The sequence below is a fragment of the Nasonia vitripennis genome (genome assembly GCF_009193385.2).
Source record: "Nasonia vitripennis strain AsymCx chromosome 1 unlocalized genomic scaffold, Nvit_psr_1.1 chr1_random0004, whole genome shotgun sequence".
NCBI classification, from domain to species: domain Eukaryota; kingdom Metazoa; phylum Arthropoda; class Insecta; order Hymenoptera; family Pteromalidae; genus Nasonia; species Nasonia vitripennis.
In genome coordinates, this window is record NW_022279590.1 from 856,542 (window position 1) to 881,885 (window position 25,344).

The 25,344-nt window shown below is 34.0% G+C and overlaps 1 protein-coding gene across 21 annotated transcripts in view; it reads right to left on the bottom strand.

Annotated features, from left to right (window-relative positions):
• Positions 1-25,344, bottom strand: part of LOC100113758 (AP-3 complex subunit mu-1) — an 835,720-nt gene that overhangs the window by 561,234 nt on the left and 249,142 nt on the right. The window lies entirely within an intron of this gene.

Genomic DNA, 25,344 nt, shown 5'->3' on the forward strand with positions numbered 1-25,344 from the left:
GATGTCTACAACTGAACTGTAATTTTGAAACTCATAATTCCTTTTTTATTGCAAAACAGTCAAATCCTTTTCTGTATCTACACTCATTCATCGGCCTATCTTTGTCAATAACGATGAATCCATATCTATCATTCTTCCAACATTCAGAACAAAGATTCCAAAATTCGTTGAAAGTTAAATCGGTATTCACATGATCTTCATAGATATGTTTAAGATTTACATCATCTTGTCGATAAATTACTAACAAATTGACATTATCTCTAATGAGATGTTTTCCTATATGAGCATAAGATTGACATAGATAGAAGCTATCTACACTCTTATGTCTCCCCATACAGAAGAATGCTCTGACGTTATCCTGCTTCTCACATGCCACATCATCAAAAATCATTATTGAATTTGGAAGGGCTTCATCTGGAGATACTACAGATTCATGCTCACTGAACGGAAGATATGATACTCCTTCAATCGGATCCAAGACATTTTTGAGAAATTGATACTTTGGCTGATTCAAGGATTTAGAGTATACATACAAATTCTCAAACCTAAGACTATTGGGGTGTGTAATTAAAGCCAATAAACTATTTGTTTTTCCACAGTTTAATGGACCACAGAATACTGCTCGTATACTATCTGGTAGTAATTCCCCATGACGCTTCTTTCTCTTCTCTTTTCCAAAATCGAAATTCGTGACAGGGAGTTTGACGTTCTGCTCGGTAAAATCCATGTTCACTCAACAGAGTCAAATATAACATTGAGCTCTCGAAATATAAACGCTCGTTTTATACCATGAACGTCAGTTGTGAATCAACACTCGAAGAGAGATGATCATACACAAATCTCAGAAACAGCCAAAAGGCTATGGATTGCTTGATAAAGTTATCAATAACTTATTTGTTGAAATGCATCTTCCTGGATATCAATACTGCGGTCCCGGAACTAAATTGAAAAAGCGAATGAAAACAGGAGATCCTGTTATTAATCCGCTTGATCAGGCTTGTAAAAAACACGACATAGCTTACTCCGATAAAAACGGAGATCGTAAAGCTGCTGACAAGATGCTTGCTGAGGAAGCTATGCAACGTGTCAGAGCTAAGGATGCTAGTCTTGGCGAAAAAGCTTTTGCTTTTGCTGTTAGCAATGCTATGAAATTAAAAGGAAAAACTGGAATGGGACTGAAATGTAATAAGTTAGTGACTGCGGCTAAAAGATCAATGTCAACAAGTAAAAGTTCTCGCAAGGTTATTCAATCAGCCTTGAAGGGTGCACGTCAAGCTGTTAAAAGTGTAGGTGGAAAGAAAAAAGTTATCATTCCACGTGTTCTGCCGCTTCCATCAAAAATTGGTGGAGTTCTTCCTTTTCTTATTCCATTGTTCGCAGGACTAAGTGCAACCGGTGCTCTAGCAGGAGGCGCTGCTGGAATAGCTAAAGCAGTTAATGATGCTAAAGCTGCGCAGAAAAATCATGAAGAAAGTAAGAGGCATAATAAGACCATGGAAGCTATTGCTTTAGGCAAATGTCTTCATCTTAAGCCCTATAAAACTGGAATGGGATTATTTATGAAACCTCATATCGGTCGTGGTCATCAAGTCAGTAGAAAAAAAAACTTCGATTTAACTTTGCCAAATCGTGTACTGACTGATTACGATCTAAAAAAATATGCTCATATGATGAAAATCTCAGATTTCAGAGGTGTTTTCATGAGAAATAATTTACCACCCGATGGTCCATGGCATAATGAAACAGCAGTGGTAAACTTGGACGACTTTCAAAATAGAGGCACTCACTGGGTTTGCTATCGCAAACGTGGTCCTGAAATGATTTATTTTGATAGTTTTGGCGATCTTAAACCTCCTAAAGATCACATGTTGTATTTTAACGTGAAAGAAGTGAAATACAACTACAAAAGATATCAAAATTTTGACTCATTTATATGTGGCCATCTTTGTCTCTTTTTCTTAGCTGGGAGACTATAAAAGAGGTGCTCACTGACGAATAGAATCATTATCTTCCGATCAGTCATGGAAGATAGCTTCACTCTGAGACTTTCAGGAAACTCATCTGTCTTAGAAGTGCAATATTTTCCTTCGATTGAACTACCGAAGCATACAAATTTTGTCTTGGGTTTAGTTGAACTTTTATCATTTAACTCTATTCCCAATGTTGACTATTCAAATAATAAACTGCATTTAAACGGAGATATTATTATTAATATTCCTACTGGCAGTTATGAGATTGATGCTATTAATCAATTTCTACAAGCAAATTTGAAATCCAAAGGAATCGAATTCTCGTTGAAAGCTAACAACAATACTCTTAGAAGTGAAATTCTCTGCAGTCATCCGATAGATCTCACACCTCACGATTCCATAGGCCGTCTCCTTGGCTTTGCTCCTCGCACTCTCGAAGAAAACATTCAACACAGCTCTGATTTACCAGTGAAAATATTGAGATTCAATGCACTCAGAGCTGAGTGTAATATTACTGGAGGTGCTTATATCAATAATAAGAAAGTTCATACAATCCATGAGTTCTTTCCCAGAGTGCCTCCGGGATATAAAATCATAGAAGTTCCGTCACACGTCATATATCTACCGGTTAGTGTCAAGTGCATAGATCATCTACAAATTCAAATTGTTGATCAGGATGGAAATTTAGTGAATTTTCGAGGAGAGGAAATAACTATTAGACTTCACATCAAATCTGTATAATGGGCATCGTTTACAATTCTGGATCATATATAAATCAGTCATCATGGCAACCAGTCATCAGTCGACCGAACAAACTCAAACCGTTAACACGCAAGAGCATTCAGTTTCTGAAAAGTTTAGGACTAAAAGTTTGTGGAAAAAATTCACGTGTATAATTCTTTGCTGTTTCCAGAAAAATGGACGAAATTCTAAGCATTCGATCAGGTGTCGTATTAAATGAGTCTATTGCTCATTACGAAGTACACGCACATCAACCATACTCATCATTAAGCTTTGACAACAGTGATGAAATTCGTATTTCTATTCAACATCAAGATCTATGTCTTTTACCATCGCGCAGCTCTATCCATATATGTGGAAAGTTGCAAGTAAAAGGTGGATCAGCAGCACTTGCTAAAACTGAATTTGTCAACAATGGCATTTGTCATCTGTTTGATGAAATTTGTTATGAGATTAATGCTGTGGAGATAGATAAAAGTAAAAATGTTGGTCTGAGCAGTGTTATGAAATGATTGATTTCATTTAATTTGAATCAGAATGATATGCTGGAAAATGCAGGCTGGCTTGGTATTCAAGACAATATCAAATCGGTCGTAGATGACAAGGGAAATTTTGACGTTGCGATTCCACTGAGTATCCATCCATCTTGGGTTTTGCAGAAGACTATAAAAACATTATAGTTAATATGAAGCATGAGCTCATTCTCACAAGATCGAGAAGCGACTTGAACGTAATAATCCAGGAAGGTACTATAGCATCTGGTGTAACTACTTATGAAGATTACGAAGTAAAAGTATCAAAGATAGAGTGGTTGATGCCATATGTTGTTGCATCTGATAAACAAAAAATCCAGCTATTGAATTTCATTGGTAAAGATAATCCTATCTCCATGTGTTTCCGTTCTTGGGAATTATTTGAATATCCTCTTCTCCCAAGCACTACTAAACACGTCTGGACGGTGAAAACATCAAATCAATTGGAAAAACCTCGTTTTGTGATTCTTGGACTGCAAACAAAGAGAAAATCGTTGAGAACTGCAAACGCCAGTCGATTTGACCATTGTGAGTTGAGTAATGTGAAACTTTTCTTGAATTCACAATATTATCCATACAACAATATGAACCGCGACATAGCTAAAAATCAGTTTGCCATTCTCTATGATATGTACGCTAATTTTCAAAAATCCTACTATGGAAGAGATCCGCAACCGCTGCTGACAAAGTCTTCGTTTCTCAACTTTGCACCACTCGTAGTTATTGACTGTTCACGACAAAATAAATCTCTCAAGAGCGCTCCTGTCGATGTGCGTCTGGAGTTTGAGGCTAAAAATGATTTTCCTGCTAACACTTCAGCCTACTGTCTGATCTTACACGATCGCATCGTTCAGTACAATCCTATTAGTGGAGATGTCAAGAAGCTCGTCTAAGCTGCACCGGAAAATGGAGTATGAACTAGACATGCCTGGTTTCAAGCAGACCGAAGAAGATTATATTCTAAAGGAATTAGCAATCATACCTCTCAAGGAAAATAGTGCAGATCCTATTTTTCTAACATTTAAAAATCCCTTCTCATGGAAAAAACTCTCAGACAAAATGCAAAGGGAAAACAAATGGCTCAAACATAATTATCATGGCATCAGGTGGAAAACGGATGGACATGACTACTCTCAAATCGGAAACTTGCTTCGTGACGCTTTACATGATGCATCAAAAATTGTTGTCATGGGTGCATTAAAACAGAAATGGCTTCAACGATTCAAATTTCCTGTTCACAATATTGAACAGTATGGCTATCCGTCAAAACCATCTTTTAAGTGCGTCACAGTATGCACAAATCATAATCCAAGCTATAAGACGACCTGTGCATTGCACAACGTCAAACTCATGAATTTGTTCTATCAGCATAAACTGTAATGTAAAATAAAAAAAATTAAAAAAAATAAGTAGAGAACGTTATAGGCATTCCAAAACATAATAGAGAGAGAGAGAGAGGAAAAATTATTCCCACTCTCTCATCGGGTACTAAAACACTCTGAGAGGAGAGAGGGTGTTTTAGTATCTTGGAGAGAGAGAGGGGATCCCTCCTCTTCCATCGGGTACCAAAACACTCTGAGAGGAGAGGGGGTGTTTTAGTATGCCTATGTTTTGGTATGCCTATAGCCTATCTACTGCACGGAACAGTCGAAACGGGGGAACTCGTAGTTGGAAGTCTATGATTTCCAACATGGTAATGAGGCATGCAATGGCTTGCGTTCTAATAACGCCGAGAATATTAGAATTTGTGCATTACCAGTTGGAATTATATTAATACTTATTTCTTACTTTAACACTATAATTTTCTCGGAGTTTATAAACCTCGAATAATGCGCTGTTTTATTTCGAAATCGGTAATATATAAATACAGTCCGATAAATTGTTTTATCTCGAAGGATTTAGGAGTTGTAGCATTTCAAAATTTTTTTCCTTGCACCCAAGCATGCATGATCCGGACACATTATATTCTTAACAGGTTATGGGCCCAGCACGCTTCCACTGCGCGCTGAGACTTTGCTGGACTTTTGTATGCTCGGTTGAAATAACTCGCGAGTGAAAAGTGTTGTAAATGCGAGTCGGTTCCTCAGTTCAAAGTAATACATTCAAAGTGGACTTCGACGTGGACAGCGTCTCGATGAGAACGGAGTTCGCTATACCGACACGACATTTTCTTTGTTCGAGATCTCGGTGAACCCAGCTCAATTTCTCAAGTTCGACAATGTAAAAGTTTGACAGAAGTCAAGGCTGATACCAATAACGACAAAGAGATTGGAAGGTCCTAAAACTGATAGTACTACTGGTCTAAATTCCAAACTCGATTTCTAGTTGGCTCGTTGGAAAATTGAAAAGTGGTGTACTGCACGTATCAACTCGGAATTGATTTTCAAATCAATGATGCTACTAAAAAGCTTGATATTTAAAGTGCAAATTTGTATATTTCCGTAGTTATAAAATCGGAGGGAGTAAGTAACGGTCCGAGTTACGCTACTTATGATTGTTCAATTGAGTCTGAACAACATAATCTGTTAAGTTATTATCTGGCGAATTATCGTCTGTAAGAAAATTACTTTAATAAGGGATTCAGTATTCGTTCAGGTAGTAGGATCATTGATATTTTAGATTTTATATTTGAAAGAACTTTAATCTCTGAAATGTATAAATAACTACAATGGATGATAGAGTGTAAAACAAACAGTTGGAAAAGAAAATAGTTTAAAACAAATAAAAGTGTAGCATCATATCTCAGTATGATGTACGTATTCGACAAAGATATAAACTCTAATAAGAAAAATATGCTCGAAGTTAATAGCTTGATTATAGATCCAATATATAACAAGCAAGTGAACAATCAACAAAATAAGCTTGAAACGAATAGGAATACGCGAATAACGAACAAAATAAGCTTGAAATAACCTTAAAGAGGAAATCTTCAAGCTTGAAAATAAATTAAATTTTATGTTGTTGATAAAAGCAATAAGTCTGATAAATGTATGCAAATTACTTTAAATGCTGAATTACATATAGCATTGAACTATACTCTAGCTATTCAAACTTTGATAATTCATTGAGACTTAATTGGAATAAATAGTTTAAATAATGTAAATTCTTTTTAAGCACAGATTGTAAATTGGTAAGATTAATTTGGTCAAGTTAGAAAATTTGATGAGAATTGATGATTTTTAGATTGTATTGTAGATACACTTAACAATGTTTGTTCAGTGGAATATTCGATAAAAATGCAGAGTTCAAATCTTAGATTAAAGAGACATAATATCTGTATAAAATGTAGCTCGAGGACATGTGTCAAAACATGTGCCCTATTTAGGCAGCACATGATAGACATTGCTAGATAAAAGAAAAGAAAGCGTTCCTTGCAGAATTCGATTAAAACAGGCCTTGTCAGAAGCTTGAATAATCTGTTATTTTCGATGTAGCTATATATCATATGTATTAATAAGTTTGAAATTATATTAATGTTCACCAATCCTGATATATACCTGAAAATAACGGCATTGCTGAGATAAAATATGCTCCGTGGACCAAATCAGGCCTCCGCGTTTGCCGTGCGGTGTGACCCGTAAGCTGCCAAAAGGAGATCCTGGATGGAGAGGCGATTTAACGGTGTCTCTAAGACCTACGGTTGCGTGCCGAAGTGACCCGAACTATCTTTGGCTCCTGCTGACAGCAAGACGGGAGGCTGGTTACCTAGCTAGTATCAGTAAACCAGCTCGAGCGAGTGCGTGATATTGTGTGACATTCGCCGGAAACTCTCCAGAGAGCCGAGCACCTTTGTTCAGAGTGGCAGGCTCGAGAGAGTGGAGGTGGGCTAGTGCGATAGCGCGTGCTGTACATGATGTACCTACCTTTGTTCAGAGTGGCAGGCTTGAGAGAGTGGAGGTGAGCTAGTGCGATAGCGCGTGCTGACATGATGTACCCACCTTTGTTCAAAGTGGCAGGCTCGAGAGAGTGGAGGTGAGCTAGTGCGATAGCGCGTGCTGACATGGTGTACCTAATCTGGCAGCGCTTACAGTCATGTGTTGAAGCCATATCAGCTGCCCCCATAGACGGGAGATCCAGGGGGTCGGATACATGACGGGATGAAGAAAAATGCTTGTAACATGGGAACCACAAAGGAACTCGGGGAAAACTCACAGGAGAACGTAGAAGTGGAAACCTTAAGGGTGCCAACAACACAAGACGGTGAATATCCAATCCACAAATCAAGCAGCAGTACCAGTATAGGTAGCGCCATGAGTTCTGCAGGATACCGATACGAATGTGAAACAGCAGGCGAAGAAAGCCAGACCACAAGGGAATGACTACAAGTAAGGGTGTGCGAGTCAAACTCGAACTTTTTTTGTTTTGATTGCAAAATAAAACTCGGATATTAAAAATCTACTAAAATACCACGATTATCGAGTTTTCACACATAACTAACGAATACTATGGTTTTTTCTTGTTTCGTAACAATGATATGTTACTTAAACCTTCGAGTACTTTTTCGAGTTTTTTTTCGAGCTTTCGCCTAAAAAATAACTCGATTGCTTATTTGGACTTATTTTTCAGCCTATCATCATTTTTTTGGTTTTGTAATCTATAGAATATGTTCAATCTGCGTTAACTTAAAATCTAGACACTCATAATATATTATTATGTCTTTGGTTTAATTATTTGCACCATAATATCGTAACGAAATGTAAAACTCGACTTTTGACTCGCATACTTTTATATACAAGCCCACACCAGCTTGTGTGATAAGATAAGGGAGGTGAAAGATATAGCCAGGGAAATGATCAAAACCCTGGATGAGCAGAAGGACGTGAACTCCAAGATTAAAGATGGATTACCTTTCATAGTATCCGTGTTGTCATAGCTGTCACGTTTCTTGACAAGATAAAGCATCCTGTGAAGAGGCAGCCTCTCCAACAACCTAGAGCGGACAATGCAAAGTCCCGAAAAACGGCAAAGTAAAAGAAGAGGGTTCGGGCATCATCTGACGGAGGCAGTGCACAGTGGGGCCAAATAAAAAAAATGGACAAAAACCTGCTTCCCTTCTGATTGCGACCAAAATAGCTTCTAACGCGGTAGAAATGTTTATTTCTAGGTATATTTTACGGATCTTTTTCCCCCGCATTGATACTTATTGATTTGAAAAAGTTTCACGTACGCTGAAAATCCTTAGAATTTCATCAATTTTACCCAATTTGCAAAAAAATTAAATAGAACGTGCTTCAAGCGCAGACGCAACTTATCTAACTCCTATTACAGTAAAAATCTTTTATTTTAAGTATATTTCTTCTATCAATTTCTTTTCTTTAACACGCTCAAAGCACGTTCTAGTTCTAATTTCTGCATATTCGGTAATATTGATGAAATTCTACGGGTTTTACTCCTCCATGCCACTTTTTAAAATCAATAGATATCACTGCAGGGGAAAAGAGCCATAAAATATACCCACTAATGAAAATTTTCACTGCGGTGGAAGTTATTTTGGTCGCACCAGAAGGGAAGCAGATTTTCGTCCATTTTTTTTTTATTTGGCCCCACTTTGCGACAGTACCTCCGCCAAAAAAGACAAGAAGGATGTAAGTGCTCCCTCGACAAGTAGGGACAGCAAGGGGGACAGACAGACTTTTCATCGTCAGACACAATGGGACGTAGCTGCTGGCAGGAAGGAAAAAAGGAACAAAAGGACGCCATTCTGATAAAGCCGAAGAGTGGCAAGACCTATGCTGACATTTCGGGTCAGATAAAGGCACAGGTAAAGCCGGAAGAACTGAACACAGAGATCAAGTTTGTTCGCAAAACAAGAGAAGGCGGCGTTCTGGTCGAAGTGGGCAAGAGCAATGACGAAATAAAGTCACTTCAAAAGGCCATCCAAAAGGAAATCGAACAAGCAGGCACATTTAAGGGCAAGATCTCCAATCAATACTAGAGATCAGAGATATCGATGGACTTACGACGAAGAAAGAGTGACAGGTTGCGGCAAAGAGGATGCTAAAGTCCATCTGTTCGAGCCAAACACGAGAGAGGAGAAGATGGCTGTGGTCAAATTGGACCAGACCAAGGCCGCCGCCCTGCTCAAGAAGGAAAAGATTCGCATCGGTTGGGTAAATTTCCGAGTGTGGGTGCAAGCGAGCGTCACGCGATGCCGTTGCCTTGGCTACGGGCACGTGAAAGCCAAATGCAAAGGCCTTGACAGGAACACTAACTGTTGGAAGTGTGGCGCGGGTGGACATAGAGCGGTGGCATGCAATGTGACGATAGGAACGTTCAGGCCCGAAACTGTAGTCGAAACGATGCTTAACAGCAAGCAGAACTGGGACGAGATAACGGCGTACGTGGAGACGGTTGTGTACAAGACTAGTTGACGGCTAGCACAGCTTAAGACAGGCGACCCCTCGAAGGAACACGAAAGCGGCTAATAAGGGGGTTTTTGTGGCCCTATGAGAGGTGGAGTTTTAGTGAGTATGCCTAGCGTTGTCCCGCGTCAGGAGAGTCTCATACACGGGGAGCGTCGCACGGCTCCTGTTATGGTGCAATAGGCATATTCCAACTCTCCGGATAAAAAAACTCAAACTTACTAAAAAACAAGAACAGTGTAAATGTATTAGTTGCGACTGTATAAAATGATCCAAATTCATATGAACTGAATATTAGTGCAGAAAATAAGCTTGAATAAGGAAAAATAGTTAAAGTTGAATCTGAGTTGACAGAGGAAAAATTAAAGTTGGTTTATAATTGATGTATCATTAAGCTCGAAAGGTAAAAGCCAAATATCATTGTTTAAAAATAAAAACTGAAAAAAAGTCAGATTAAGCAATAATGTCAGTGACAAAGTTCTGTTTCTAATAAATGTTCTCATAGATAAAAATTTATAAATAAAGTCAAACATATGCATTACAATTGAGCGTTTGAAACTATTATGATTAGCATCAGCTATACTAAATAACTTTGATTTCCAAGTATAGCAGCTTGATGTTTGAGCAACCATTTTGTAAACGATTAGTAGTAAAGTAATATAGAAATACTGCGAGTATTTTCTTTCAGATGGTAGTCTTGCTGTACGTATCTTCTCGAATTTTACAAATGGATTTATCATCAAATTGTACGGTGATACAATAAATGATAAGTAGAGAACGCATCGGTGTGTTACACAGCTCTGTAAACTTGTTAAGCAGAGTGCGTAGCCCTAGTGTGCAAAAGCAAAGTTTGTCAGAAGATAGTTTATTTACAACTAGCTAAAAACTCGCTCGCTGACGCTCGCTCGTTCTATTTAAACATTGATTCAAGTTTTAAATATATATATTCCACAAATTTATGATAATAAAAATATGAAACAAAAACAATAATAAAAAAATATATCAATATTTAAATATAATTTTATTTTAAAAACAAAAGTAATTGCATTAATTAAATTAAATTAAATTCCTTAGGTATTATATTTAATACATTATATCGCATAAATTTAAATAAGAAGTATTATGTTTTAATTTTATTTATCAACCTTGACGAGAAAAATCACGTAGTTTATCACACAGTTAATTACGTGATAAATTACTTAAATTCTTACGAAATGAATTACACATAGCGTGATTTTTCACGTGAGAAATCATGTCAGAAATCAATTATAAAACTAATCACAAATCTTAAGACGTATAACTATTAAGACAAATAAAAGTGTCTTAAAGAATAAGGTAATGAATTATAAAATTGAGAATCAGGGTTCCATCCTCAATTAAGGTAAAGTTCTTTTTATTTTTTTGTACTTAGTTAATTTATTTGGATTAGCATTAACATTTATTTAGTAAAAATAAATACTTCAATTTTATGAGTATTTTCTGACGAAATTTTTAATGTGATTTCTTACGTGAGAAATCACGCCCAATAACTATATGATTCTTTTTGTCAGGAAATATATTAAACATAAAAAAAAGAACTAAATTTGACGTCAAGACTATTACATCATTATCAACGATAAATGAAAAATTGCGAAATATTTGTCATATATATATATATATACATATACATACAGGGTGACCCAATTTAAACGGGCACCGCTCATAACTCGTCAGGGACAGCCACAATCGAAAAAATGGTAGAGACCAAAGTTGTAGGATATCGAAGGGGCAACCCGATGGTGACCTTGGATTTGACCTTGAACGCGTTTTTCAAGGTCATTTGAAGGTCAACTTTGGATTTTTAGATAGGAACCCCATTCTTTTATTGCGGGAATGGAAAGAGCGGTAAATTTTACGTTCAGAATGGTATGTTCGGTTGCGGCACTGAAGGTCATCTCAATGTCCTGCAGCCAGAATAAAACCCCGCCTACGTAATTCCTCTAGCAACGCCAAATTAAAAAAAAGTGGTAGAGACCAAAGTTGTTGTATAGGGGGGGGGGGGAGAATTGTGACCTCGAATTTGAGCCAGTCCTACAAGGTCATTTCAGGGTCAAATTATTTTTTTTCAAACAGCACCCACTTTTTCGACTCCGGATCCTGAAAGCGTGTAAAATGTTGCACTTTAAACGAAGTAATAAATTTAAAATAGAAGAAAAGATTTTAATCATTTAGCGTACCATTTCCTGCGTTTTGTCATCATTATAAAACTTGATGTCCAGGACCCACGACGAGGACGTAGCAGGGTGGATTTTCAGGTCCCATTTTGATCCGGCCGATGAAGGCAAGACGTGAAGACACCGGCCGATTAAGGCAAGAATCATAGCCCGGCCGGTGAAGGCAAGACGTGAAGACACCGGCCGATTAAGGCAAGAATCATAGCCCGGCCGATGAAGGCAAGACGTGAAGACACCGGCAGATGAAGGCAAGACCATGAAAAAATCACTTTATAAATAGAGTTTAAGCTTTACCTAATTAAGTGTTCAAAAATCCCTCCATGATGTCTAATACATAGTTGAATTCTTCGCTCAAAGCTTCCAACAGTCGACAGAAGCACATGCCTTGGTATGCCTCTGCAAGTATTAATGATTCTTTGCATTTGATTTAAAAAATCTTGAACATCTAAACTTCTATGCGCAGGTGCACCATCATGTTGAAGCCACATACGCATTCTGGTTTGTATATTAACATCTTCTAACAGATTTGGTAATTCATTTGTCAGAAAATGGAGGTATCTATCTCTGTTAACATTACCGTCAAAAAAGTAAGGCCCAATTAGATAGCTATTAACAATACCACACCATACTACAAGACTCCATTGATGTTGGTGATCGACTGCACGGGTCCAATGAGGATTTTCAATGGACCAATAGTGGGAATTGTGTCGGTTTAGTTGACCTGTATTATGGAAAGTGGCTTCATCGGAAAACATGACGTACCTGAAAAAATGTGGATCGTTTTGCAATCTTTCCTGTGCCCATTGGCAAAATCGTAACCTTCTTTCAAAATCACGTTCTGTTAGCTCTTGGGTCAAAGTAATATGATATGGATGGTAACGATGGAGTCTTGCTATTCTTCTCACTGTTTCTCTCGGGATGCCAGATCGTACTTCTATTTGTCGAATTGAAATATGAGGATCTAAATAAATCATAGCAAGCACCACCAATACTCGTGGATCATTTCGCTCGATAGTCATTACTCTATGACGTTGTCGTGATCTTTGAGGTCCTCGCCTCTCTCGCTGTTCAATTCTCTGGATCGTACTTCGAGATGGATGATGATTTCTGTTTGGGAAACGCCTCCGATATAATTGTGCTGCTGCATTATAATTTCTTCGACACTCTCCCAAAATCAATAAAATATCAACAATTTCGCTTCGACTATAGTCCGGCATATTTACTTAGATTATAAATATTACAAAAATAAAAAAAATGACTCAAATCACATATTTTCAATTATTAAATTAGTATTTGAAGTCGATAAATATCTAAATAAATTTAAAAATTCTACTACATTACTAGAACTTAGACTGTTTTCTGCAAAAAATAATAAATAAAAAACTACTTAAACAATTATTTAATTGCAAATAGTAATTATTAATTTTTTATTATATAATAATTTATTGATTAGGAAGCTTTTATGAAATAGATAATAAATAAATATTTTGTAATTCCAAAAGTGTTAAAAGTAAATTTTAATAGATAACTTATAAAATAGTTAAAGTTGTGTTTTAGTAAAAGATTTATTTTAACTTATTAAATTTTATGAAGTGAAATCAAACTTATACATACATTTAAAATATGGGTAATTAATCGGAATATTTAGCTCTTAAACAATATTTTCTAGAATAATCGCTATGACTTGAAATTATATCAAACATTTTTTAATTTTAAGTAAATTGATTCTTCAAGAAATACCTTCATTACGTATTGCAACTTTTTTTATACAAGACATTAATACAAAAATTTTAATAGAAAATGTATATTCGTATTATTTTTAATATTAAATGAAATGATGTAAAAAGTACAATCTTCATTTGTTAACAATAATAAATATTCTGTTACGTTAGATAAAAATTTTTTTACATTAACATAACTTTAGATGCAATATTTTATATTAATATGTATGTTATTAATTAATTATTATCGTGTTAAATACAATATTTTACAGCTTACATATTGTACAAGTTTAAATAATGAACATACATTTTTTAGTGTTGTTGGTTGTTTATTATTACTTATCTAATTGAAAAGTGCAAAAAATTTAAGTACCTACCAATTTCTGCTGCAAAAATATTTCTAATAGAATTAAAATATTTATACAGTGGAATTATCACTAAATAATTATATTAACTGTTGCCAGTAATTGTATGTATAATCTGTGTGACGACATGGTATGTATTACAAACTTTATAATTCTGCTTATATATATGTATTTTCAACATGCGTGTTTACATGTATGTGTGTATAGCATATGTATACAAACATACGTATGTATGTATATCTATGTATACTTAAAACAATAATAATTTATGAATAAATTAAATGGAAAAACAACAACGTTATTTAAAAAAACATAATGCAATTTATTTCTGATTCAAATAATAAATGTGTGTAAAATAAATATAAAAACTTTTTTACTTTATACTTCGATGTTTTACTTTTTCTTTTTCTGTATAGATGGCTTTTTATTGTAAAATTCTATTCATATTTTGGCATTACGGTTTATCAATTTATGATTTTTTAAAAATAAAACATTTAATATTTTTTTTACGTTTTTATCAAACTTTGACGTTTTTCTACAATACTTCGATGTTTTACTTAATCTTTTTCTGTATCGATGATTGGCTTGTTAATAAAAATTTTCGTTAATATTTTTGGCGGAAGCCGAGTGTGAGACTCTTTCGACAATTTTCGGAGGCTATTTTTATTTTTGCAAATCGAAAGTTCGGGCGGCAGGTACGGCGCGGGGCCGGGGCGCCTGCTTGAAAATCATTCGTGAGTTAAGCGTCGTAGGGGAAGGTTCGACGGAGTCGCGGTGGCAAGACTGAGCGCGGGACTTATTTTAAAAGGCTTATTTCGGGAGCCATTTTTATTTTTCGCACATCAGGAGTTCGGGTAGGTAGGTGGCGACCACCTAGAGGAGTCATTCGCAAGTTAACCGTCGGAAGGGATCATTCGGGGAATAGCGAGACTTATGTTTGGACGCTAGCGAGGGCTCATTTGCGTCTTGGCCGCTGGACAGAGAACATCTAAGAAGGGATTTCATCTCGGATACAAAGTAAAAGTAAAGTTTGAAAAAAAATAATTTGACCTTGAAATGACCTTGTAGGACTGGCTCAAATTCAAGGTCACAATTCTCCCCCCCCCCCCTATACAACAACTTTGGTCTCTACCACTTTTTTTTAATTTGGCGTTGCTAGAGGAATTACGTAGGCGGGGTTTCATTCTGGCTGCAGGACATTGAGATGACCTTCAGTGCCGCAACCGAACATACCATTCTGAACGTAAAATTTACCGCTCTTTCCATTCCCGCAATAAAAGAATGCGGTTCCTATTTAAAAATCCAAAGTTGACCTTCAAATGACCTTGAAAAACGCGTTCAAGGTCAAATCCAAGGTCACCATCGGGTTGTCCCCTCGATATCCTACAACTTTGGTCTCTACCAATTTTTTTAATTTGGCGTTGCTAGAGGAATTACGTAGGCGGGGTTTCATTCTGGCTGCATGACCTTGCGATGACCTTCAGTGCCGCAACCGAACATACCATTCTGAACGTAAAATTTACCGCTCTTTCCATTCCCGCAATAAAAGAATGGAGTTCCTATTTAAAAATCCAAAGTTGACCTTCAAATGACCTTGAAAAACGCGTTCAAGGTCAAATCCAAGGTCACCATCGGGTTGCCCCTTCGATATCCTACAACTTTGGTCTCTACCATTTTTTCGATTGTGGCTGTCCCTGACGAGTTATGAGCGGTGCCCGTTTAAATTGGGTCACCCTGTATATATATATATATATATTTTTTTTTTTAAGACTGATGTATGTATAATAAATATTCATTTAAAATTTATGATTATAGGAACACAAAAGATTCTATAGAAATATTAGGATATATTCAATTACGCTAACAGTGGGGTCAGATCAAAGAAATGACCATATGATAGCGAGGTTATAATCACTTGTTTTCGTATAACTTTCAGAGCTATCGAATATATCCATCATGTGTACCACTTTTGCCTTAACCTGCGAATATTTAAAACGAGATCAATTATCATATTGTGGCGCATTTTTCAAAATTACAACTATGTCGGATTTATCTATTTATTCATTTATACTACAAAATTTGAGTTAACAATATTGAAATTTTTAATTTCAATTGAATGTAATTATAAGATTATTTTAAAGTTATAAATTAAAAAATGTTAAATGAAAATTATATTAATATATTATTATAAATCATGATTCGTGGGGTGCGTGGTAAAATCCCGGCTGAAAATAATCATATGAGAGCTCATATGAGCCATCATATAAGCGATCATATGAACCATCATATGAGCAATCATATGAGCGATCATATGAGATTTTCGACCGCATTCTCATATGAGCTCTCATATGAGCTCTCATATGATATATCGCGATTTTTCATAAACATAAATAACCACATTCCTTACTTTACCGCGCATTCTGACTTTTATTAGATTCTTTTTTATTACCACAGCTTTGTAAGATACTTCTAGAATTTAATTTTAAATAAATATTATATTGAAAAAAACTTAGACTCGAGGAGAGTTGAACCCGGAACCTTAAGATTACGAAGCAAGCGTCCTAACCGCTCAGCCATCATCATCTTTGATAACTTTAGATTCTAATCGTCATTATAATTTACATATCCTTGCGTGTTTTATTTATTATTACTCGAATAAAATTTTGTTTATTTCATTATAAAATAAACTAATTGTAATTATAATAGAGTATAATAATAAATAAAACACGCAAGGATATGTAAATTATAATGACGATTAGAATCTAAAGATATCAAAGATGATGATGGCTGAGCGGTTAGGACGCTTGATTCGTAATCTTAAGGTTCCGGGTTCAACTCTCCTCGAGTCTAAGTTTTTTTCAATATAATATTTATTTAAAATTAAATTCTAGAAGTATCTTACAAAGCTGTGGTAATAAAAAAGAATCTAATAAAAGTCAGAATGCGCGGTAAAGTAAGTAATGTGGTTATTTATCTTTATAAAAAATGGCGATATATCATATGAGAGCTCATATGAGCTCTCATATGATTATTTTCAGCCGGGATAGCTGGGTAAATTGCCCTGTTGAAAATAATGACGTCATAACATGACGTCATTATTTTCAACAGGGTGAGTACGTTATTATGATAATAATAATATTTATTGTTTTATCATAAGCGTTTAATGTTCTAATTATTGAATAATCGAAACAATAGTGTATATATTCATGCTGAATTTCAAATTACACATTCTATAAATTTAAGAGAAAATAATCATTCAAATGATATATTATCTAAGTTTTCTAATAATTTCAATGTTGAATTACCTACAATTGATTTAACTAAAAATGATAAAATAGCGCAAAAAACAAATTTAACTTTGTTTAATCCTAAAAGTGCAAATATAAAAGCACACCATTTTGATTCTAATATAAAATCATATTCTATTTCATATTCTGGAAACATAATGAAAAGTAATAATTATGCAATTAATAGCGATTTAACTTCAAATTATATTTTTTCTGATAATTCAATGTTAAAAAATAATATTCATTTTTCTTCTATTCGAAAGCGAAATCGAAATGCGAAGCGAAATCCAAATTCAACATCCAGAATTCCATATAACCCATTGGATAATTTTGATTCATCGCCTCAAATTAAAATTCGTAAATTAAATAATTCTGTAGAAACATCAAATAAAATTGTATTAGCTTATGTTCCATTGCAAGATTTAAAATTTACTAATCCTGAAACATATCATAAATGCCATGATGATAAATTTAAAATCAATGAATCAAATAGAAAATTAAATGAATACCATAATATGAACTCAAAAAAATAAAATTTCTTCAAAAACAGAAAGTTTATAGATAATCTAAACAAAATAAAAAAATATATAACGAAACGTTTTTCAAGAAAAAATAAGAGAAATAAATCAAAAGTACATTTAATTAATGGCATATTAGTAGATGATACAAATCATAAGATCCAATTAATATCTAATTTAAATAATGATAAAATAGGATTTATTGCTAATTCTGAATATGATGACAAAACATATACTTTAAATTACTTAGGCAAAATGGATCAAGAATGTGAATTTTGTAATGCTAAACACTTTTTATTAGAATTACCAGTTGATAAAAAATATAGCAATTGTTGTCATAAAGGAAAAGTTATAATAAAAGATAAATTTAAATATCCGATTCGTTTATTACAGTTAATTAATCGCAAATCACAAGAAAGTAAACAATTTATGCAATTAATACGAAATTATAATAATGCTTTAGCTTTTGCCAGTTTTGGGGCTAAACTAGATATTGTTCCTGGCCATGGCCCTCAAGTTTTTCGCATTTGTGGTCAAACTTATCATAATGCTTATTCGTTAAATCCAGAAACAAATGAAAATAGAAAATTTGGACAATTATATATAATATGAAATAGCTAATGAAATTTGGTCTTCAACTGATATAAAATGCAACAAAACTATAACAACAAAGTTTATGATATTTCTATACTTATTGTAAAAAATATTTTTATAGATTTATATCTTAATTTTTTCTGTTTTTCTCAAATAAAGGCTTGAAGAGGTCCTCACCCTGGACGAAACGTTGCCAACTTTTATACATTAATAGTTTGTGTTTCTATTTTCTGAAAAACCAAGGGTTATCCTCCTACTTGTGTTTCCTATTTCAACTAATTTTACATTATGGAGAGGAGTTCTAACATTTATAAAACTATTAAATGAAATTGACAATATCTTACGTAAAATAAATCCTTATGCTGAAGCATACAAAATGATGCATGAAGTTGAGGAAGAAGAATTAAAACGTGTTCAAAATGCCAATGAATTACCTAGAGAAGTTAAAATGTTTATTACACGACAAAATTATTCTAATAATAAAACCTTCTAACTTCCATCATGTAATGAAGTTGCAGTAGTGTTTTGTAGGTGAGGAAGGAGAACCTAGCTCCATTTTATCGTGATTTTTGTATATATTCTAAAAATTCAAAACCTGAGAGAATTCCAATTATAAGTAAACATGTTGATTCTATGACATATCCTTTAATTTTTCCTTTCGGACAAGGAGGATGGCAACCTAATTATCAAAGTGAAATTTAAAATAAAACCCAAGTTACAGCGTTGCAATATTATTCCTTTCTTTTAAGTGTACGAAATGAATTTAATCCTTGTTTAAATTTAGGGAAATTAACTCAACAATTTATAGTTTATTCATGGTGTAAAGTTGAAGGTACAAAATTATTTTATATTAGAAATCAGCAAGCGAAATTAAGAACTGATATGTATCGTGGATTAATGGGTTATGTAACAAATAAAGCTCAATCAATTAATGTCAATATTGGCAAAATGGTTATTTTACCATCAACATTTATAGGAAGTCCGCGTTCTTTGCAACAAAATTATATAGACGCAATGACAGTCGTCCAAACATTTGGAAAACCTGATTTATTTGTTACTATGACTTGTAATCCTTAATGGATTGAAATTGTAGAAAACTTAAATGAGAATGAAAATACATTAGATAGACCTGATTAAGTAGCTCGAGTTTTTCATCTTAAAGTAGCTGCATTCTGGAATGAATTACAAAAAAAAAAAATTTTTGGTAAAATTATTGGTTACATCTATGTAATTGAATTTCAAATGCGAGGATTACCTCATATGCATGCACTACTATAATTAGATTTTAAAGATAAATTTCATAGTTCTGATCAAATTGACAATATTATTAGCGCTGAAATACCAGATGAAAGTAATTATCCTATCCTGTATGGTCTTGTTAAACAACATATGATACATGGACCATGTGGAATTCAGAATAAAAATTCACCATGTATGGATAAATCAAAATTTATATGTACTAAAAAGTTTCCTAAACCGTTTGCTTCATCTACTAATTACAATGTAGAAAATGGATACCCAATATATCGTCGACGTAATGATGGACGAATAATAAAATACGGATCGAATCGTACTGCTAATAATCAATTTGTAGTCCCATATAATCCTTATTTATTGCTAACATTTAATTGTCATATCAATGTCGAGATATGCAGTACTGTAAAATCAATTAAATATTTGTTTAAATATTTATATAAATCTCTATGCACTACTTTAACAGAAGACGTTGTTTCCCATAACTAATTAAAGAATATATATTTATGTAAATCCTAGTTTTGAAAAGCAAGCAAATGTTATTTTTCACAAGGTGTTGTTTTTTACAAAGTGTAATTTTTATAAAGTGTTATTTTTAAAAAGCAAGTGTTATTTCAGTTACGAAATTGTTCAAACGGTAAGTTTTAAAATATTGAAAAATTAGAATCTGCCGCCAAAGATAATAAAAGAAAAAGATTCTGTGGCTCAAAAGTAAAATGACTTGAATACATATTACAAAAAAAAAGATTAAATTTGCTAATATCTAAAAACTATAAAAAAATTGATTAAAGTTGTTTTGCCATAAATCCACAGAATTAGGCTAAGTTTTTGATAAAATTCATTATTGTGGCATTTTTTCGATAAATTTCTGTGGCATACGATAAATACTTACTTAAAATAATTAAATAAAATAAGATCACAGTTTCATCACAGCATAAATTCCGACAAATTAATGCACATCTTTCCAGAAATTTTTTCGGCATACCCCCTGTATATGTTAAATTTATTGAAGATCATCAGGAAGTAAGAGAGAAGGAGACCAAACTCTTAATGGCGAAAGTGATCCTACTTTTCCGTCAAAGATCGGGACGAATGCCCGTCAGAATGACATGAAAAGAAAATTATCTAAATTATCATAAGTCAACAATGACGAAACAATGTTACAGCAAAACAATACGCAAGCCAAACAAAAATCATTTTATATATTGCTCCTTTATTATTACTTCTTTATTAATAAATGTATTTAAATTCAAAATAATCATTTATTTGCAATTTAACAATGTCTTAAGGATTCTTGATAAAAAAAAAAAATTCGGAGTGTGGGATTCGAACCCCAGGTAAAAAGTTTGTGGACCAACGCCTTAATCACCTCGGCCATTGATACCTCTGAAACTTGAAGATTGAAAGTCGCATATGATTATTGCTCCCCGGTTGGGCTTTGGGATATGTGATTAAGTTTAAGTTTAATTTGTATTGGGTTTATAATTAATTTTGTTAGTGTAAGTTTGATTTATTAATAAGTAGTGCGTGTACTGATAAAAAAAAAGTTCCCAGTGGTGGGTTTGAACTTGGGTTCGCAGCTTCATAGTTAATTGTGCTATATAGTACACTTTGTCGCCACCAGGAGCCTCTGACTTCAGCTAAATGCCCGTCAGAATGACGGGCATTCGTCCTGATCTTTGACGGAAAAGTAGGACCACTTCTAGTCTCCGGCGCCATAGGAGTTTGGTCTCCTTCTCTCTTACTTCCTGAAGATCATACACGCTATTCACAACATCATATATCGTTATAATTCATAAGATGGGCGGACGAAAAAGAAAAAATAAGCATAATAGAGGACGACCAAGAAAAGTCAGAAGAGGTTCCAATGGTGGAAGATATACGATAATATCAGATTACTCTATATCTACTTAATATAGACGAGCAAGAGAGGTATGTGGCTTCGCCCAAAATGATGTTGAAATTTTAGAAATAGCGTTAAGTCTTTCAAAGAAATTCACCGTAGATGATACTGATTTATCCAATGGAACGCAAAATGAGAATAATCAACAGTGTGAGTCAAATATATTGAAACATACAGCAGATTCAGCTACAGCATTTTATTTAGAGCAAAACTTGAATAAAAATTCTTACATAAGTTTATCTAAAGATTGTAAAATGAGAAATGCTCCAATTTATCCCTACTATTCAGGAATTTCCAAAGCTTTTTCCGAATGTCTACCAAATGGTTACGATATTTCCGAAGTACAGATGGTGGTATCAATGCAGGAGATGTTAAATAAAACTAGTGAGCGACTTTGCAATGCAGTTACTTTGGATTGGAGTGTCAACGACTTGATTGATTTAACGCTTTCTGTAACTGTAGGGTTCGATAGTTCTTCAGGCCATAAAAATGTACATCAAAAATGTAAGGATGCTGTAAATGAAAGCGAAGCTTCCAAGCAGTCCCTCTTCGTTACAAGCTTCATTATCATTAAAATAAGCTCTAATAAGTCTGATGGAAAATCATGGATCAATCCAATTCCTCAAAGTGTAAGGCTTTGTCGACCATTAAGGATTGCATTCGAAAAAGAAACAGATGATTCGACCATACGTGAATACAATCGATTAGAAAATGAAATAAAGAATCTCAGTTCTTATAAATTTAGTCTGTCCAATGGAAAAAAACATATGCGTTTCTTATGGAGTTACACAAACTCTTTTTGATGGCAAATGTTTAATGTAATAGTGGGAAATAGTGCAACCAGTAGATGTCCAATTTGTAAGATAACGTCTCATCAGATTGGAGAATTTGGCAATAATTTCACTCCTGTTGCTGAAACACTGAAGTATGGTTTGGGGTTATTGCACGCGGAAATTAATACATTTGAGCATCTCCTAAACATTTCTTATAGAATGCCATTCAAAACGTGCGATATTCGAGAACCGCTAAAAGGTGCGTCTATAATAATTATGTGCATGATTTTTTCCCCGTCAAAACGATGAACGTTGATTCAATGCTGATTTTAATATTGATTTCAGTCTGAAATCAGCGTTGATTCAGTATTGAATCCACGTTTAATCAACGTTGAATCAACATTGAATTTGTCCGAAAACGCAACGTGGATTCAGCGTTGATGTCATACTGAATTCAGTGCTGGATTTCAGGGTTAAATCAGAGTTGAAATAAATAATTGTAAAAAAATATCGCTAAAACCTGGGCTCGAACCCGAGACCTTTTGAATAGTAGACGAATGACTTGACCACTTAGCCATTTCGACACTTACATTTATATCTCATAATGTAACATAAACGGAATCCTATAGAGAATAACCGAAAATTAACCTACTCTATCATGATTTTTATAATAATACTGGATTGGACCCTCAGCTGGACCTCTCTGTGCTCTCGGGAAGGTACCCAGCTTCGAGACTATTTGCCACCTATAGATTTCCGTGTATGTTACATTATGAGATATACATTGCAAGTGTCGAAATGGCTTAGTGGTCAAGTCGTTCGTCTACTAATTAAAAAGTCTTGGGTTCGAGCCCACGTCTTGGCGGTTTTTTTTTACAATGTTATTTCAACCCTGATTGAACTTTGAAATCTAGCACTGAATTCAGTCTGAAATCAACGCTGAATCCACGTTGCGTTTTCGTACAAATTTAATGTTGATTCAACGTTGATTCAACGTGGATTCAATATTGAATCAACGCTGATTTCAGACTGAAATCAATATTGAAATCAGCATTGAATCAACATTGATCGTTTTGATGGGGTTATTTAGAGCATTAAGCAACTACCTCATTAATCAATAAATGCTATTAATGTTTTTTATTAATTTATACATTCTACGATTTTCATAGCGACATCAAATTCGAAAAAGAGATGTGCAGAAAAAAGTTTTCATTGATTTCGGAGTTAGAGTGGACTAAGTATTACAAGGCCATGGAACAACAAATACTGGAAATATAGCTCGTAGATGTTTTGAAGATCCGAAAAAATTTGCAAGGTCATTGGAAATTAATGAAGATTTGGTTCAAAATATTGTAACTATATTAACTTTATTTAAATGCAAAAAAGGAGCTTTAATTAGACGAGTTAGAAAGGTTCTGTATAAATACATATCAACTGTACTACAATACGTATCCATGGTGTCGAATGAATCCAACGCTTCATAAAATTTTAATGCATGGGTGTCAAATTGCCAGGCAATTTCCTATGCCTTTAGCATACTATGCCGAAGATGCTAATTAGTCTTGGCATAAGTTTTATCGCAGAAATATGACAGAACACTCCAAACAGACAAGTAGATTATCACGAATTACGGATGTATTTAACAGAGCAGTGCATATGAGTGACCCAAAACTATCTTTGATGTTCATAGGCAATCAAATAAAATTAGCTAAGAAGCACATATTCTTTCAAAATGCACAGGCATTGAACTATATAAAAGAAACGTAAGTTTATTTACGAATTTAATTTTGTCATGAGCTCAGAATTATGATTTCATCCTCAATCTATTTTATAGGCATATTATGAACGAAGAAGAGTGGGAAGAAGAAACCAGAACACAAGCGATGATGAAAGTAATATGACTTATGATAATTCTGATGAAGAATCTATAATGTAATTATTATGAAATAATAGAAGGTTATCATATTAATTGGAAATGGAATACTTATATTACAGAGTTATTATTTCGTTGCTAATTCTTACTATATAACGTGTAAATACTATAGCGTTAACATGTAATCTAATAGTCTAGGTTACATAATTATATATATATATATATATATATATATATATATATATATATATATATATATATATATATATATATATATATATATAATAATTTATGTACGTTATATGTGGTGAGAATAATAATATTTTATTTTATCAACAATTTTATGTGTGTTAACTTTGAAATCTTTTATGCTACAAAATGAAACTTCTCAGATTTAAAATTCCTGTAGGTTAGAATACTTTAAAATAACATGTTTTCTTGTTTATATAGTGCCGTATTATTAGAATATAATATTCGAAGCTAATCAAATTAGAGGTCCGTGATTTATGATAATTTTAAGTCCCGGATTCACGTTTCTTAGTATAATAGGTCGAAATAGATGAATTTTTAGGTTATGTAGGTAAACAAAATCATTCATTCATTAAAAAAATAGTATATGATTGTCTCAAAAATTCCCAATTATTTTAAAATGCATTTTTATGGCATATTAATGCATTAACAAGTAGCTAAAATATCGTTTTCTTAAAATTTCGTACTTTTCATAGGTGTTCCGGCTCGACATCAACAGAAAACAAGATTCTGATATTTTTCCCTATATTTGAGAAGTACAACCTTCATTTAAAAAAAAATTAGGTCCCTAGCACTTTCCTGAGAGGCACAATTTGATTTTGACAATACTTTTCCTGAAATCGCCCATAGTGCGACGGTACTGTGATCTTGTTTGGTTTTATATATGGCGTAATTTCTCCAAAATTTTGCGACTTAGTTGTAGAGCTTGTTGCTGGGCTAAAAAGGTCTCGGATTCGAGCTAAGGTCTTGGCGATTTTTTTATATACCTGAATATTGTCACAATCCAGGTGAATATCCAGCTGGAAATTCATGTGGATTGGAGGCTGAGGATCGACCTTTACCTCTTTCAGTCCGCCGCTGCTGCTGCTGACTGATAGGTTCATTACTGCTTCACTATTTTAGAGTACTCTCAAAAAACGATTTCTATTTTCACGCAAGTCTTTCTCCGGCGTTCACACTAAAAGACTTGTTAAATTTTTATAATCTT